We start from the raw sequence: 17225 nt of genomic DNA, 5'->3' as shown, positions 1-17225 counted from the left end.
TAAACTGGGATGTTGGATTTATGTTACATTATCAGTAACCCCCACAGCTTGCCTCCTGGACTTGCAGGCTGTCCTGTCTGGAGACAATACACATCTCTTTAACCTGTGCTTAATGCTCCCTCCACCCACATTGTCTGTATCTCTAAGATCTGGCTGGCTGTAGGGATTCGCATTCTAATCAGTATTCTGTAACTTGATTTTTGTGTCTCTGTGCCCTGTTTGAGAGCACATTTCCACTCCATCTGATGAAGGAGCAGCGCTCCGAAAGCTAATGGTATTTGCAACCAAATAAACCTGTTGGACTTTAACCTGGTGTTGTTAAAACTCTTACTGTAGTCTCACAACACCAGGTTAAAGGCCAACAGGTTTATTTGGTAGCACGTGTTTTCGGAGCACTGCCCCTTCATCAACTGAGTGAAGAGTTCAGTTCACAAACAGGACATATATAGACACAAACTCAATTACAAGATAATGGTTGGAATGCGAGTCTTAGCAGGTAATCAAGTCTTTACAGGTGCAGACAATGTGAGTGGAGAGAAGGTTAAGCACAGGTTAAAGAGGCGTAAATTGTCTCCAGCCAGGACAGTTGGTGAGATTTTGCAAACCCAGGCAAGTCGGGGTTACAGATAGTGTGACATGAACCCAAGATCCCGGTTGAGGCCGTCCTCATGTGTGCGGAACTTGGCTATCAGTTTCTGCTCAGTGATTCTGTGTTGTGTGTTGTGAAGACTGCTTTGGAGAATGCTTACCCGAAAATCAGAGGCTGAATGCCCTTGACTGCTGAAGTGTTCCCCGACAGGAAGGGAACACTCATGCCTGGTGATTGCTGAGCGGTGTCCATTCATCCGTTGTTGTAGCGTCTGCATGGTCTCGCCAATGAACATGCCTTGGGACATCCTTTCCTGCAGCGTATCAGGTAGACAATGTTGGCTGAGTCACAAGAGTATGTATGTATGGTGTAACTGGTGGATGGTGTTCTCACATGAGATGATGGCATCCGTGCCGATGATCCGGCACGTCTTGCAGAGGTTGCAGTGGATCATGGACACGGATGCCATCATCTCACGTGAGAACACCATCTACGATACATAGTCTTGTGACTCGGCCAACATTGTCTAACTGATACGCTGCAGGAAAGGATGTCCTGAGGCATGTTCATTGGCGAGACCATGCAGACGCTACGACAGCGGGTGAATGAACACCGCTCGACAATAACCAGGCAGGAGTGTTCCCTTCCTGCCGGGGAACACTTCAGCAGTCAAGGGCATTCAGCCTCTGATCTTCGGGTAAGCGTTCTCCAAGGTGGCCTTCACAACATACGAGAACGCAGAATCACTGAGCAGAAACTGATAGCCAAGTTCCGCACACGTGGGGACGGCCTCAACCGGGATCTTGGGTTCATGTCACACAATCTGTAACCCGCATGACTTGCCTGGGTTTGCAAAATCTCACCAACTGTCCTGGCTGGAGACAGTTCACACCTCTTTAACCTGTGCTTAACCCTCTCTCCACTCACATTGTCTGCACCTGTAAAGACTTGATTACCTGTTAAGACTCGCAATCCAACTATTATCTTGTAATTGAATTTATGTCTATATCTGCCCTGTTTGTGAACTGAACTCTTTACTCACCTGATGAAGTGGCAACACTCTGAAAGCTCGTGCTACCAAATAAACTTGTTGGACTTTAACCTGGTGTGAGACTACTTACTGTGCCTACCCCAGTCCAACGCCAGCAACTCCACGTCATGACTACCACACATTGCAGCATTGTAATGTATTAGCCTCAATCGGTACTCTTCCTATCTCTGGGTGAAAAACATTCTAAGAAGTCTCACAACACCAGGTTAAAGTCCAACAGGTTTATTTGGTAGCAAAAGCCACTAGCTTTCGGAGCGCTGCTCCTTTGTCAGGTAAGTGGGAGTTCTGTTCACAAACAGGGTATATAAAGACACATTCAATTTACAAAATAATGGTTGGAATGCGAGTCTTTACAGGTAATCAAGTCTTTAAGGTACAGACAATGTGAGTGGAGAGAGGGTTAAGCACAGGTTAAAGAGATGTGTATTGTCTCCAGCCGGAATAGTTAGTCAGGTTTTACAAGCCCAGGCAAGTTGTGGGGGTTACAGATAGTGTGACATGAACCCAAGATCCCGGTTGAGGCCGGCCTCGTGTGTGCGGAACTTGGCTATCAGTCTCTGCTCAGCGACTTTGCATTGTCGTGTGTTGTGAAGGCCGCCTTGGAGAATGCTTACCCGAAGATCAGATCGATCGACAGTTCCGTTGTGCCACACAGCGAAAAACCGGATGCCATCATCTCACATGAGAACACCATTCACCAGGTACACGGTACATACTCTTGCAACTCAGCCAATGTTGTCTACCTGATACGCTGCAGGAAAGGATGTCCCGAGGCATGATACATTGGGGAGACCATGCAGACACTACGATCGATCGACAGTTCCGATGCGCCACAGCGAAAAACCGCACTGACCTCAGAAGACAAACACGGGACACGGCGGACAGAGTACCCTTAATCGTCCAGTACTTCCCCGGAGCGGAGAAGCTACAACATCTTCTCCGGAGCCTTCAACATGTCATTGATGAAGACGAACATCTCGCCAAGGCCATCCCCACGCCCCCACTTCTTGCCTTCAAACAACCGCACAACCTCAAACAGACCATTGTCCGCAGCAAACTACCCAGCCTTCAGGAGAACAGTGACCACAACACCACACAACCCTGCCACAACAACCTCTGCAAGACGTGCCAGATCATCGACACGGATGCCATAATCTCATGTGAGGACACCATCCACCAGGTACACGGTACATACTCTTGCAACTCGGCCAATGTTGTCTTCCTGATACACTGCAGGAAAGGATGTCCCGAGGCATGGTACATTGGGGAGACCATGCAGATGCTACAACAATGGACGAATGAACACCACTCGACAATCACCAGGCAAGAGTGTTCTCTTCCTGTTGGGGAACACTTCAGCGGTCACGGGCATTCGGCCCCTGATCTTCGGGTAAGCGTTCTCCAACGCGGCCTTCACGACACACGACAACGCAGAGTCGCTGAGCAGAGACTGATAGCCAAGTTCCGCACACATGAGGATGGCCTCAACCGGGATCTTGGGTTCATGTCACACTATCTGTAACCCCCATGACTTGCCTGGGCTTGCAAAATCTCACTAACTGTCCTGGCTGGAGGCAATACACATCTCTTTAACCTGTGCTTAACCCTCTCGCCACTCACATTGTCTGTACCTTTAAGACTTGATTACCTGTAAAGGCTCGCATTCCAACCATTATTTTGTAAATTGGGTTTGTGTCTTTATATGCCCTGTTTGTGAACAGAACTCCCACTTACTTGACGAAGGAGCAGCGCCCCGAAAGCTAGTGGCTTTTGCAACCAAATAACCTGTTGGACTTTAACCTGGTGTTGTGAGACTTCTTACTGTGTTTACCCCCAGTCCAACGCCGACATCTGCACATCATGAAAAACATTCTCTCAACCCCCCTCTAATCCTGCTACCAATTACCTTTTCGATTCCCAGCTTGGGTCCCTGTCTGTGTCAAGTTTGCACATTCTCCCCGTGTCTCCTCCGGGTACTCCGGTTCTCCCACAGTCGGAAAGATGTGTTGGTGAGATGCATTAACCATGCTAAATTCTCCCTCAGTGCACCCGAACAGATGCCAGAGTGTGGGGACTAGGGGATTTTCACAGTTATTTCATTGAAGTGTTAATTTAAGCCTACTTGTGACACTAATAAATAAACTTTAAACATTAAATCTATCCTGCCTGGTCATTGACCTTCGCGTTAACGGAAATAGCTCCTCCCCATCACACTCTATGAACCCCTCATAAGTTTATCCACTTCTGTTCTGAAGAAAATAGCCTCTGCCGACAGAGAAGTAACATACGACATGCAGATGCTGGAAATTTGAAATAAAAACAAAAGGTTGGAAATACTCAGCAGGTCTGGCAGCATCAGTAATATGGCCTTCCATCAACACTGGTAAAAGTAAAAATGTAGTGGTTTTTCAGTAGATGAAATGAAGGAGGGTTGAAAAAGAACAAAGGGGAAGGTTTGTGATAGTGTGGAAGAGAGGAGACATTAGGACTAGAACTCCCGTGGAGTGGATAGTCGGGTGGGGATAGTTTAAGGGTTGGAAGTGAAGTCGGGGATGGGGATGATTAGGGGCAATTGATTGAGGCGGGGTGAGTTGGGGAGTAGTCTTTGGGTCAGAAGTGTAGCTCGGGGAGTGAGAGATAGATGGGAGGTGAGGAATTAGTTGGTGGGTTCAGGAGTGTAGTCGGGATGTGTGGGTTGGGGTCAAGAGCCTAATCATGGGGGTGGGAACAATTTGGGAATGGGGAGTTAATCAGAGGGTGGGGAGTGAAATGAGGGCTAATTGGGGACACAGGGGGTTAGGGTGGTAGTCATGGGTCATAGCATAATTACCCAGGAGTTAGAAGTGGTTTTAATCCTTTTCACTTTTCCTAGGTAACTATTTTGCTCAAAGAGTTGGAACTATCCAAAGTTTAAATTTAAATCAGAATACCAAATAGTTCCAGGTGCAAGTTAATTGCTAATTGGAAGTTTAAACTTCCCGGGAATTCCCTGTGCTGTCCTTGCGTGTGAACCTCACAGAGGAGAGAGGGGTGGGGGATGCGGAGGAGGAGAGCAGTGCATTTCCTGGAGTTTCTCTGGTATTTTTCCCCAGAGGTCAAAATTTCTGGGCCAAGGAATTGGTGAAGGGCCAAAGAGAATGGTAATGTGACAAGAAAATAAACAAAAGACTCGTCCAAAGGAGGTGTGAATGGCAGAATAATTAACAGCTGCCATCGAAAAGCAAAAACAGGAGAAAACAAGATTAAGACTGAAACATGCAAAGAAAGCAAAACAAAATGAACATAGAGATGGCAATCTGAAGTCCAGGAGGCTGCAAAGTGCCTTATCAAAAGATGAGGTGTTGTCCTCAAGTTTATGTTAAGATTCATTGGAACTCTGCGGTAGACCAAGGTAGAGAGTTTAATGTGAGAACAAGATGGATAATTAACATGGCAGGCCACCAGGAACTCGGGGTCAATGCTGGTGAATGGAACAAAGATGTCTCACAAAGCAGTCACCCAGTTTGCATTTGTTCTCCTCAATGTAGAACATTGTGAGCAAAGAATATGGTACAGTGAAGTCCCATCATTTGCAATTTCCTCTTTCGCAAATTTGTTTATGTATGAAAAAGTCTTTGTGCACCAGATCCAACTGATACACAAATGTCATTTAGGGAAGTCAATCTGTCAGCCTTATCCTGGCCTGGCCTCCATGTGGCTCCAGACCCTAACAATGTAGTTGACTCTTAATTTCTCTCTGAAATGGCCAAGCAAGCCATTCAAAACAAGGGCAACTAGTAATGGGCAACAAATGCTGGCTTTGCCAGCACTGCCTTCATCCCATAAAGATAAAAAACATTTGATGGCTTATTCTAAGAAATGGAGTCAGAGAATTTGAGGAAGGGAAAGGAAGTGTCAGAGATAGACCAAATGAAGGAGAGAAGGAGTTGAGAGAGCATACCTGAGTAGAACCGGAATAAGAAATGTTACACATAACCCACACAAAGACACACAAAAATGCATTGCAACATTTTTTATTTGGAGAAGTTTAGGTGAGTTAAAGGAGGAGTTGTTTAATGTGAGCATAAGTTCAGCCATGCGGAAGAGGGTGGTGGTGAATGGGGTTGATTGGGGCTGTTAAACTAAGAAGTCAAGAACCACAAGACTGCCCTGGTGCAGAGAGATTGGAGCTCCATGGTGAAGAGGAGACAGTTAGGGCCAGGAAAACAGAAATTTAAAATGATGGAGGAAACAGAAAAATAATGGATATAATTGGGAAGAGACTAAACAAGGGAAAAAAATAGATTTAGGATGGGAAGAAAACAGTTTATCGGGACAGAAGGGTTGTAACAACATGATTACCAAAGCAACCCTGACTGTGGATCTTGGGAAAGAGGTTGGTTGCTTGGTATTGGAGATTATAAAGTTGCAAGCTGCAGAGTGAGGATCTCCATTGGAGATGTGTCCTGGAAACAATTGCATGTACTTTCATTACTGAGGTGGGTAGTGTGAATCGGGAAAGCTGCTAGCTCAGCCCAACTGCCGTGGAAGAAAGTGCCTGCGAAAGTAGAGTCGATATTGCCAAGCAGTGGGTCCAGGCTGCAGCTGGGCTAACCAGCGCAGGAAAAAAGGTCAGTAGCAGCCATAGGGACTGCAGCGAGCAGAGGCAGGATGTTTAGAAGGGTCAGAATCCAGACATCCACTGCTTTGATGAAACACCTGAGCCCAAGGGAAAACATTGCTTGATTGACAAATCTCACTTTCTCATCTCTGCTGTCAATTTTACAATTTGTTTGAACACAAGGTGAAGAGATTTCAAGTTCGTGCAGTTTCTGTTATTGATAGTTTAAAGAGTCTGGATAATTTTCTATTGGGCTATAGTGAAAGGACATTTTTGTAACATAGTGGAAAGTAACGGATGAATTACTATTTTTATAAAGCTTTATTTTACGCATCCTATTCTCGCTGTAGGGTTCCTTGGTTCTATTCAGGTCTAATTGGTCAATATACATGAAAGCACCATAGCTTGACATAGGGGGCATTTGAGAAAGGTGGGGCATAGCTTGGCATAGTGGCATGAGAGACCATAGGGGTGGGTGGGGAAAATAACTTGTGATAGAGGGCATGAGAGGACATGGAGGGGGTGGTGGAGGGCCAAGCTTAATATAAGGGGACTTGAGGAGGGCCTATTGAAGTGACTTTTTAATTTTTTTATTCATTCATGGGACATGGGTGTCGCTGGCTGGCCAGCATTTATTGCCTATCCCTATTTGCCCTTGGAGGACAGTTAAGAGTCAACCACATTGCTGTGGCTCTGGAGTCACATGTAGACCAGACCAAGTAAGAACGGCAGATTTCCTTCCCTTAAGAACATTCGTGAATCAGATGGATTTTTCCGACAATCAACAATGGTTTCATGGTCATCAGTAGATTCTTGATTCCAGATTTATTTTTATTGAATTCAAGTTCCATCATTTGCCGTGGGGGATTCGAACCCGGGTCCCTAGAACATTAGCTGAGTTTCTGGATTAATGGTCTAGTGATATTATCTCTAAGCCATCGCCTCCCCTTTTAAAAAGTCCCCTCATGCAGACTGGACATGTCTATCTCCACAATGGAGCCGGTCAAGTCAGTAGTACTGGGTGCAGGCTCACAACCTAAACCAGCCCATACCCTTAAAAGGCACTTCTGAAAATTGTACAGCTCAGAAATGTGGTGGGGAATCCCAGTATCAGGACTTACCTCCCATTTGTAAAGGACTCCAGAGTCATCCCAACTTCGCAAAAATCCGGATCAATAGATTGATACTCAGTGGTGGAGTCACGGTCCGGGAGAGGTAGGAGGAAGTTTCAAAAAGCTGGTGTTTGGCCTCAGCTAGATTGGTTTACCAGGCAACAACCTTGTCAGGAGTTTTGATACCAATGTTTAATAAAGGAAGAAAGTAGCTAAAGTGAGCATTGCTCCCTTACAGGGTGAGATTGGGTAATTAATAAGGGGAAACAAAGAAACCATTAACCATTTATATCTGTCTTCACAGTAGAAAATACAAAAAACATCCTGACAACAATAGGAGAAAATTAACAGAAAAAAGGAGGAAAGAACTTCCACCAATCATTATCAGGCCCTTTCTCACTGTACATATGTCTCTGCTTTACCTGGACCCTCACGATATGCAGGTAGAATTGCCTCCCGTTTTTCTCCAGCTTCCCTCACTAATATTCGATCCCATTATTGCTGTGATGGACATTCCCATTCTTCCCCCTGAACCCATCACCTGTGAAGCACCCATGACCCTCATGGACCTCTACTCACCCCATCTGTAGACTGTGTACATTGTTACTTACAGAGGTGAGCCTGCCCCCCAGGGACATTGACTGTAGGACAACCCTGCACACCAAGCTGTGCTTTTTTTCCCTGCTGAGCACACAGCCCTGGCCCTCCCTGCAGCTAGGGTATACTAGCTTCCAATGATTGCTCCTGCTACATGCATGTCTGCTGCTCTTCTGCACTCTCCTATCTCTGATTTCAGGTCTACATAGCTCTTGGACTGCCTGTCATCTGTCACTCCTTTCCATTTTGCAGCAGGAATCTCTGCAACCTGTGTCTCTTTTCGGTAAGCCCCTGAACTAAAATGGGAACCTTATCAAAGCTTCCCTTTCCAAAGAGGGCTAAGGACGAAAGTAAACCCCCCAAACTACAATACCCCGAATTCTGAGTACTGATATGAACCATCCCCAGTACGCTGCACTAACAAGTCTCCACCCTCTAATCTGGAGTCTTTGTGTATCCCCTTCCAGTAAACAATGACCGCTTGTTTGTCAGTGTTTCATGCACCCTTGTCAGGGTTGAGCTTCCCAGCCCTCAGTCCCCCCTCTGCCTTCCATTGCTTGTCATCCTCATCCTCTTTGCCCTCAGCCTGCCATCGTAAGCCCTCACCCTTTCCTACCCCCTGCACTCCTTGTACAGCCCTCTTTCCACATGTCCCCCTTGTCTTTATCAAGTCACCATGATCTCCCATCTCTTCACCTCACAGTCCACCCCTGTTATGTGGCTGCATGAGATCCACAGCACAGTGCCGTTCAGATAGACATTGGTGTATGGCACCATGGGGAAGGAGCCCCCTGTACCCCCCAACTCCAGGCACAGTACTGAACTAAGACACTGGAGGGTCCATGGTCCCAGCAACACAGTGCTGTCCATGAAGACCAGCTCAGCATGGAATTGAAGGACAGGAACTGGTCTGCCCCAGCAGTGTCACACTACGGCAGAAAGTTATTGCACTTGCTTCAAAGACCCTGGTGAACTGAGGGCTGCCTTGTGCACAGCATTCTCTAGCAATCAGGTTTGACGCCAATATGATTTCCTGCTGGCGTGATGCAAGATTGGAAATCTTGATGGAACACCAGCAGGCAGCTGTTTTAATGAGCATTCTCGAGTTACCAATGGCATTTATGCCACCTGTCAGCGGAATGACTGACCTGCCATTAGCCCACCATTGGGAGAATTGAAACATGATTTTATGTTGGCTGGTTTCCGACTCAGGCTCGTACCAGATTCTCTGCATCTACCTATCACCAAACCCGCTGCAGGTGGATTGAAAGAATTCTACCCAAGAGGTCACGCCTACCAGAGGTTAGGTGACAGTCCAAAGCATTTACCTCCTTCTATAGTCTGAAGCTTTTAGCACCACAGTTTGGTGTCACCTAATCCATGTTCCTTAATTTACCCTGTCCTTTCTTAAATTATTTTAACCATGACATTGTACTAACACCTTAGCCTTACACCTTGATTTCTCGATAAAAAGTGGATCCCCCTAAGGAGTTCAGGATGTTTCTCATCACATTGTTCAACACCTTACAAATGCTAATTATTTTACAGTCATCAGATACTTTGCCAGTTTTAAAACATTACCTAATTATAGCCAATAGAACTTTCCCTTACTTGGTATCTTGGAATATCACTGAATTTATACAGGTAAGTGGAATATTAAAAAATAAAAACTTAATTCTGCAGATTGATTATCAAATGTCTTAAAGTATTCCAGCACATGAAAGATAAATAATTATACTTATGGTATCCTTGATAGTATTCATCTGCTATAATAGAAAAGCCGAGTGGGTGCTTACTGGTGTAACCTTTACAACTTTTCACCAACAGATGGCAATGTCGTACTGTAACAAAATTACTCAATTTGACAAAATACACCAGCACAGACACTTGTTAGTTCAACTGTAGAAGAAAGTGGCCACAATCTCCTGATATTTTCTGTCACATGAAACCAAATTATCATTCTTTTTACAAGAGAGAATAACAAGCTTAATCGGCTTCATAACATAAGTGTTTGCAAATAATCCAGTGGACTGTCACACAAAGAATAGGGAACAAGGTTACAGAGTGTTCCAGTTTAAAACAATGTTTTGAATGTAACCAATCAAACGTAATTGTACTTTCGTGCTGGTTTTACATTGATGGCCCTGGAATAAAATGACCTGATGATATGCACTCAATTTTGGATCCTGATCTGAAAAGGCAACAGGAAGTAATATGGAGAGCATTCTGTGCAGTTCTTAAGTCTCTATTTCTGCATCAGTCTGGCAGCACAAGTTTCAATATTTCAGAAGTGCCAACATATTGATGTCTTGCAATTTGTCCTCAAGTATTTTCAGGATTGGAGAACAGTTTTCCATCACTTGAAGGCTTTGTCTTTGGCTTCTTGATTCGGTCAAGAAATTAAATGCCTTGTGACAAGTCCACAATCGGAAATCCTGCACTGTACTTGCAAACTAATTTGATGGTCCCTGGGTGTGGGATTGGGGATGGGGGAGGAGGAATCTGGAACTAGGAGATACAGTTTAAGAGTAAGGGGGTCTCTCATTTAAAAGAGATGAGGGGGAGTTATTCTCTCAGATGGTTGTTAATCTTTGGAATTCTTTCACAGACGGCAGTGGGGGCTGGGTTATTGAATATATTCAAGACGGAGTTAGACAGAATTTTGATCCACAAGGGAGTCAAGGGTTATGAGGAAGGCAGAGTTAAGGCCGCAATCAAATAATCCATGATGTTGCTGAATGGCAGAGCATCAAATAATGGGCTGAATGGTTCACTCCTACTCCTGTTTCTTACGATCTTATGAAATAGTTATTTTTTGGTTTAATATTTGATATATTTAATGATTTGACTGGTCAAGTTAGCTTGGTGTGCACATGGGTACAAAGAATATGCTTCAAGTACAGCAGGGATAAAGATCAAGGTTGCAGCGTACAAGTGATCTGGTGAAGACGATTGCACCATTTTCCAGCCCCAGAAATTATGGGCCCGATTCTCCCATCCCAACCCGCACGTTTTTGGTGCATTGGGTAGGGAGATGTGAGTGTCAGCCATTTCCCGGGATTCACACATGCGTTCCTGACGCATGCGTGTCTCCCACAGCTGGAGAGCAGGCACAGTCAGGACCGCGCTGGAAACCGGCGGGAAGACAGATAAGAGATTTAAATCTGTTTTTAAGCTTATTTAAATGTCATTATCGGACCCGGATCTGAATTCTCTGGGTCCGATAGCATCTCCCACCCGGCCAGGAGTATTTCACTCCAGTGGGGTTTAGAGTAGCTCCCCACTTGCGGGGAACTAGCAGGAGAACCTGCCGGGGTGAAGGGGGGGAAATCGGGGCCCCTCAGTGGGTCGGGCAGTGGGGGGGATGGTGCTCCCTGGGCATAGGTACACTGGCAGTGCCAGCCTGTGCTATCTGGCACTGCCCAAGGGGCAAAATGCCCATGCCCAGGGGACACCTTGGCACTGGCCATCAGACAGTGCCAAGAGGGTGGGGCCAAGGGGGAAGGGCCTATTGTGGGCGGGCCTTAGGGGCCATCGGTGGGGGTGGAGGGTCCCGCTGCCACTCTGCAGATAGGATCGGTCAGGGCTGGAGGGAGGCCAGCAATCGGGGCGGGCTGGAGGGGCAGTGGGGGGGGGGTGGTGTCTGCCTCCTGAAGAGAGTCTGCCTCCCGGGGGGGGGGAGGGAGGGGGGCTGCTGACAGCAGGGGCGGGAGGTCTACTGAGGGGCTGGGGGGGAATTGTCACTGCTGAAGGGGGGGGGGGGTGGGCAGGCGGGGAGGCTGGAGATTGCAGTGCTCTGGGACGGGGTCAGGCCTGGCCTGGGAATGCTTGTGCGGGCCATGGTTGGGCTGTGGGGGTGTCGTGAGGGGCAGCAGTGTGAAAGTCCCGGGCTGGCCAGCGATTGAGCTGGCCAGCAAACTACAGTCTGACAGCTCGGGGCCACTGCGCATGCGCAGAGTTCCGGAACTGTCAGACTCCAGCGTGAATAGGCCCCCCACACCCCCCACACCCCCCAAGTTTTTAATGATATTCACAATTGTGATCTCTGCATTGCACAGAGTGTTGGAGGTTCGAATCTGAACTCCCACTGAAAAAACAATCATGAATTACACCATTTGTCTCGCCAATTCAGCACTTAGAATTTTTTGGGAGAATCGGGCCTTATGTTTTTGAATATATTTGATAAATCAACTCCCTTTTCATTAGTAGTCAGCCTCAGTTTTTCACCCCGCAAATGCATGTTTTAATTACCTGTATCTTAAACTGGGTGCAAGAAATCTAGCAGGCAACGTGGGCTGTGCTGCGAACAGGAGTTTAAGGCATGTCCACTCTTTGCATTGGATGCTGATGACATTTCAAAATGGCGACCATCCACACGCACGCTGATGATTCACTTTTACACTCAGCGTATAAGATGACCTCTGTTTTTGGAGATATATTTTAAGACTTCAAAGGTTGACATATGCACTGACATCTTCAGTACTTGGATCAATATGAATAGATAGTTCAGTTCCTATTCCAAAGGCAAATGTTCTATTCTTATTTTTATTACTATCTGCTCCTTGTGAACTTAGAATCATAGAATCCTTACAGTGCAGAAGGAGGCCATTCAGCCCATCGAGCCTGCACCGACAACAATCCCACTCAGGCCCTATCCCCGCAACCCCACGTATGTACCCTGCTAGTCCCCCTGAAACTAAGGGGCAATTTTAGCATGGCCAATCCACCTAACTTACACATCTTTGGACTGTGGGATAAAACTGGAGAACCTGATGGAAACCCACGCAGACACTGGGAGAATGTGCAGACTCCACACAAACAGTGATTCAAGCCGGGAATTGAACCTGGGTCCCTTGCGCTGTGAGGCAGCAGTGCTAACCACTGTGCCACCGTGCCGCCCTAACTTGATAAATTGTAATTATACCTGTGCAGCACCTTGATGGAGGGGGAAAGTACATGATTACAATATGACAAGTTTATATTGAAAGCTTTTATTATAAACATGTACTTGGAGTTTATATTGGGAAACATTGGCAGGAAATGCACGCACATGTAAAGTTTTTAATTTACCAGACCATGTCCCATTACACTGGGCAGAATTTTCCCATATTTTTACAAATTGTTGGTTCTGGTGAGAAAACTGGAGAGAATCCCACCAGTGCTGACAGCGGGAAATCTCACGGAATATTAAACCTTTCTATCAAAATTTTTATTTACCCATGTGGACCACGCTGCACTGGTGGTAGCTTGCTGCTAATTTGCTTACTCTAGGAAAACTTAATCTCTGCAATCTTATACGCTGAGTGTAAAAGTGAACCATCAGTGTGGGTGTGGATGGTCGCCATTTTGAAATGTCATCAGCAGCCAATGCAAAGAGTGGGCATGCCTTAAACTCCTGTGCATCTTCTGCAATGGTGAAGCGCCTCCCCAGCACTTGTTCCAGATCCAGTAAAGGGGATGGCTGCCAGGAAGTCAGCCACCAAGGTCACCATCCCTGCCTGGGAGGCAATGGCCGCCATAGTGAGTGCCAGAAGGGGACGGGGAAACAGTGTCGCAAGAAGATTAAATATCTTCTTCGTGCAGCCAAGGTAAGCCAGACTCCTCATGTCTCCCGCTGCACCCCTTCACATACCCATCAAACCTTCATGATGATCTGTCACCCAGCCACCTTACAGGTTTCCAACAGCTCACATGTGGTCCTCTCCGCTGCTACCCACCCCCACCTCCCCCACCACTCCCCATGGATCTCCCAGTAGCTAATCTGTTCCTTACATCCTCGCTCCCACTCAAGTCTCATGCCATACTTCATCACCATCTGACTTGGCACGACTCCCACCCATCTCTCCTTGCAAGACAAACTTGGGCACAACCATCATGAGCAGGCACAGCTAGACGGAGTCACGCTTGAGCTGTGAGGTCTCATGCCCTTTGAAGAGAGAGCCCTTGAGCTGGCTGGCGAGGAGCAGGACCTCTGCAGAGGGTGAAGTGAGGACCCTCAAGGCACACAGTCATGGTTCAAGCCTCACATGAGTAATCTTTCTCCCGTCAGTTATCCCTGTGATGCACTAATGCCATCTTGCTTCCATTGCAGGTCAATTGGTCGACCAGCCCAGACCATCTTCACGCCCTCTGGACACCGCAGATCAGAGCAGCTCCGAGGGAGACATCTCGGAGACAAACATTGAAGAGACATCACATCTGACACCCTCACTCTCTACCAGCACAGATACTCACACCTCAGTGTTAACTAGCAGGAAACTGATAAGCACCTCACAATTAAGGAACCACAGCAGGCGGAGGCCAGGATGCCCCAGGAAACCGGCACTCAGGATGCCGGAGTCCAGGGCTCCGCTGAACCAATGATGTGCCCATGGTCTGGTCATCCCAGGGCTGCTGGAACTGCAAAGGCAGAGTTGCAACATCAGAAAGAGATGACAGCATCCCTCCTCAGACTGCCAGGCCGACTTGAGGAGTCTCATCTCTATGAGAGCATCCCCAGATCAGTACCCCATGTGGGCACAGTGGTTAGGACCAGGATTGGTAGCATAACATTCCAGGATACAGATGCTTCAGGCGGGATAGAGGGGGATGTAAAAGGGGTGGGGGAGTTGCACTACTGGTTAAGGAGAATATCACAGCTGTACTCCGGGTGGACATCTCGGAGGGCTCATACAGCGAGGCAATATGGGTAGAGCTCAGGACGAGGAAGGGTGTAGTCACAATGTTGGGGGTTTACTATAGGCCACCCAACAGCCAGCAGGAGATAGAGGAACAGATATGTAGGCAGATTTTGGCAAGGTGTAAAAATAACAGGGTTGTTGTGGTGGGAGATTTTAACTTCCCCTATATTGACTGGGACTCACTTAGTGCTAAGGGTGTGGATGAGACAGAGTTTGTGAGGAGCATCCAGGAGGGCTTCTTGAAATAGTATGTAGACAGTCCAACTAGGGAAGGGGCCATACTGGACCTAGTATTGGGGAATGAGCCCTGCCAGGTGGCCAACGTTTCAGTAGGGGAGCAGTTCGGGAGCAGTGACCACAATTCAGAAAGCTTTAAGATACTGATAGATAAAGAAAAGTGTAGTCCTCAAATGAAGGTGCTAAACTGGGGGAAGGCTAATTACAACAATATTAGGCAGGAACTGAAGAATGTTGATTGGGGGCAGATGTTTGTGGGCAAAACAACATCTGGGGTGTGGGAGGCTTTCAAGTGTAAGTTGATAGGGATTCAGGACCGGCACATTCCTGTAAGAATGAAGGATAAGTATGACAAGGTTTGGGAACCTTGGATAACGAGAGATATTGTGAGCCTAGTCAAAGAGAAAAAGGAAGCATTTGTCAAAGCTAGGAGGCTGGGAACACACAAAGCAAGTGTGGAATGCAAGAAAAGTAGAAAGAAACTTAAGCAAGAGTAAGGAGGGCTGAAAGCGGTCATGAAAAATCATTGGCAAGCAGGATTAAGGAAATCCCAAGGCTTTTTATACATATATAAAGAGCAAACGGGTAGCCAGGGAAAGAGAGATGGGTGGGAGTCGTGCCAAGTCAGATGGTGATGAAGTATGGCATGAGACTTGAGTGGGAGCGATGATGTAAGGAACAGATTAGCTACTGGGAGATCCATGGGGAGCAGTGGGGGAGGTGGAGGTGGATAGCAGCGGAGAGGACCAGGGAAAGGGTTGGCCCACTCAAAGACAGGGGAGGGAATCTATGCGTGTAGCCAGAGGAAATGGGCAAAGTATTAAATGAGTACTTTGTGTCAATATTCATCAAAGAGAAGGACTTGGTGGATGATGAATCTGGGAAAGGGTGTGTAGATAGTTTGAGTCATGTTGAGATCAAAAAGGAGGAAGTATTGGGGTTCTTGAGAAGCCTTAAGGTAAAACATTAAGGTAGAGAAGTCCCCAGGGCCTGATGGGATATACCCCAGAATACTGAGAGAGGCAAGGGAGGAAATTGCTGGGGCATTGAGAGAAATCTTTGTATCCTCCTTGGCTACAGGGGAGGTCCCAGAGGATTGGAGAATAGCCAATGTTGTTTCTTTGTTTAAGAAGGGTAGCAAGAATAATCCAGGTAATTACAGGCCGGTGAGCCTTACATCAGTGGTAGGGAAATTATTGGAGAGGATTCTTCGAGACAGAATTTACTCCCACTTGGAAATAAGTGGATATATTAGCAAGAGGCAACATAGTTTTGTGAAGGGGAGGTCATGTCTCACTAAATTGATAGAGTTTTTCGAGGAAGATGATTGATGAGGGTAGGGCAGTGGATGATGTCTACGTGAACTTCAGTAAGGCCTTTGCCAAGATCCCTGATAGCAGAAGGTGAAGTCACATGGGATCAGCGGTGAGCTGGCAAGGCGGATACAGAACTGGCTCGGTCATAGAAGACAGAAGGTAGCAGTGGACGGGTGCGTTTCTGAATGGAGGGCTGTGACAAGTGGCATTCCTCAGGAATCAGTGCTGGGCCCTTTGCTGTTTGTAATATATATAAATGCTTTGGAGGAAAATGTAACTGGTTTGATTAATAAGTTTGCGGACGACACAAAGGTTGGTGGATTTGCGGATAGCGATGATGACCATCAGAGGATACAGCAGGATATAGATCGGTTGGAGGCTTGGGCGGAGAAATGGCAGATGGAGTATAATCCGGACAAATGTGGAAGGTCTAATACAGATAGGAAATATACAGTAAATGGCAGAACCCTTAAGAATATTGATAGGCAGAGGGTTCTATGTGTACAGGTACACAGGTCTCTGAAAGTGGCAACGCAGGTGGAGATGGTAGTCAAGAAGGCATATGGCATGCTTGCCTTCATTGGCCAGGGCATTGAGTTTAAAAATTGGCAAGTCATGTTGCAGCTTTATAGAACCTTAGTTCAACCGCATTTGGAATATAGTGTTCAATTCTGGTCGCCACACTACCGGAAGGACGTGGAAGCTTTGAAGAGGGTACAGAAAAGATTTACCAGGATGAGGAAAGGTTGGAGAAACTTGGTTTATTCTCACTGGAATGACGGAGGTTGAGGGAGCGACCTGATAGAAGTCTACAAGATTATGAGGGGCATGGACAAAATGGATAGTCAGAAGCTTTTTCCCAGGGTGGAAAAGTCAATTACTAAGGGGCATAGGTTTAAGGTGCGAGGGGCAAGGTTTAAAGGAGATGTACGAGGCAAGTTTTTTACAGAGGGTGGTGGGTGCCTGGAACTTATTGCCGGGGGAGGTAGTGGAAGCAGATACGATAGTGAGTTTTAAGGGGCGTCTGGACAAATATATGAATA

Source organism: Mustelus asterias, chromosome 10 (genome assembly GCF_964213995.1).
Source record: "Mustelus asterias chromosome 10, sMusAst1.hap1.1, whole genome shotgun sequence".
Taxonomy (NCBI): domain Eukaryota; kingdom Metazoa; phylum Chordata; class Chondrichthyes; order Carcharhiniformes; family Triakidae; genus Mustelus; species Mustelus asterias.
This window is presented reverse-complemented; position numbering follows the sequence as displayed.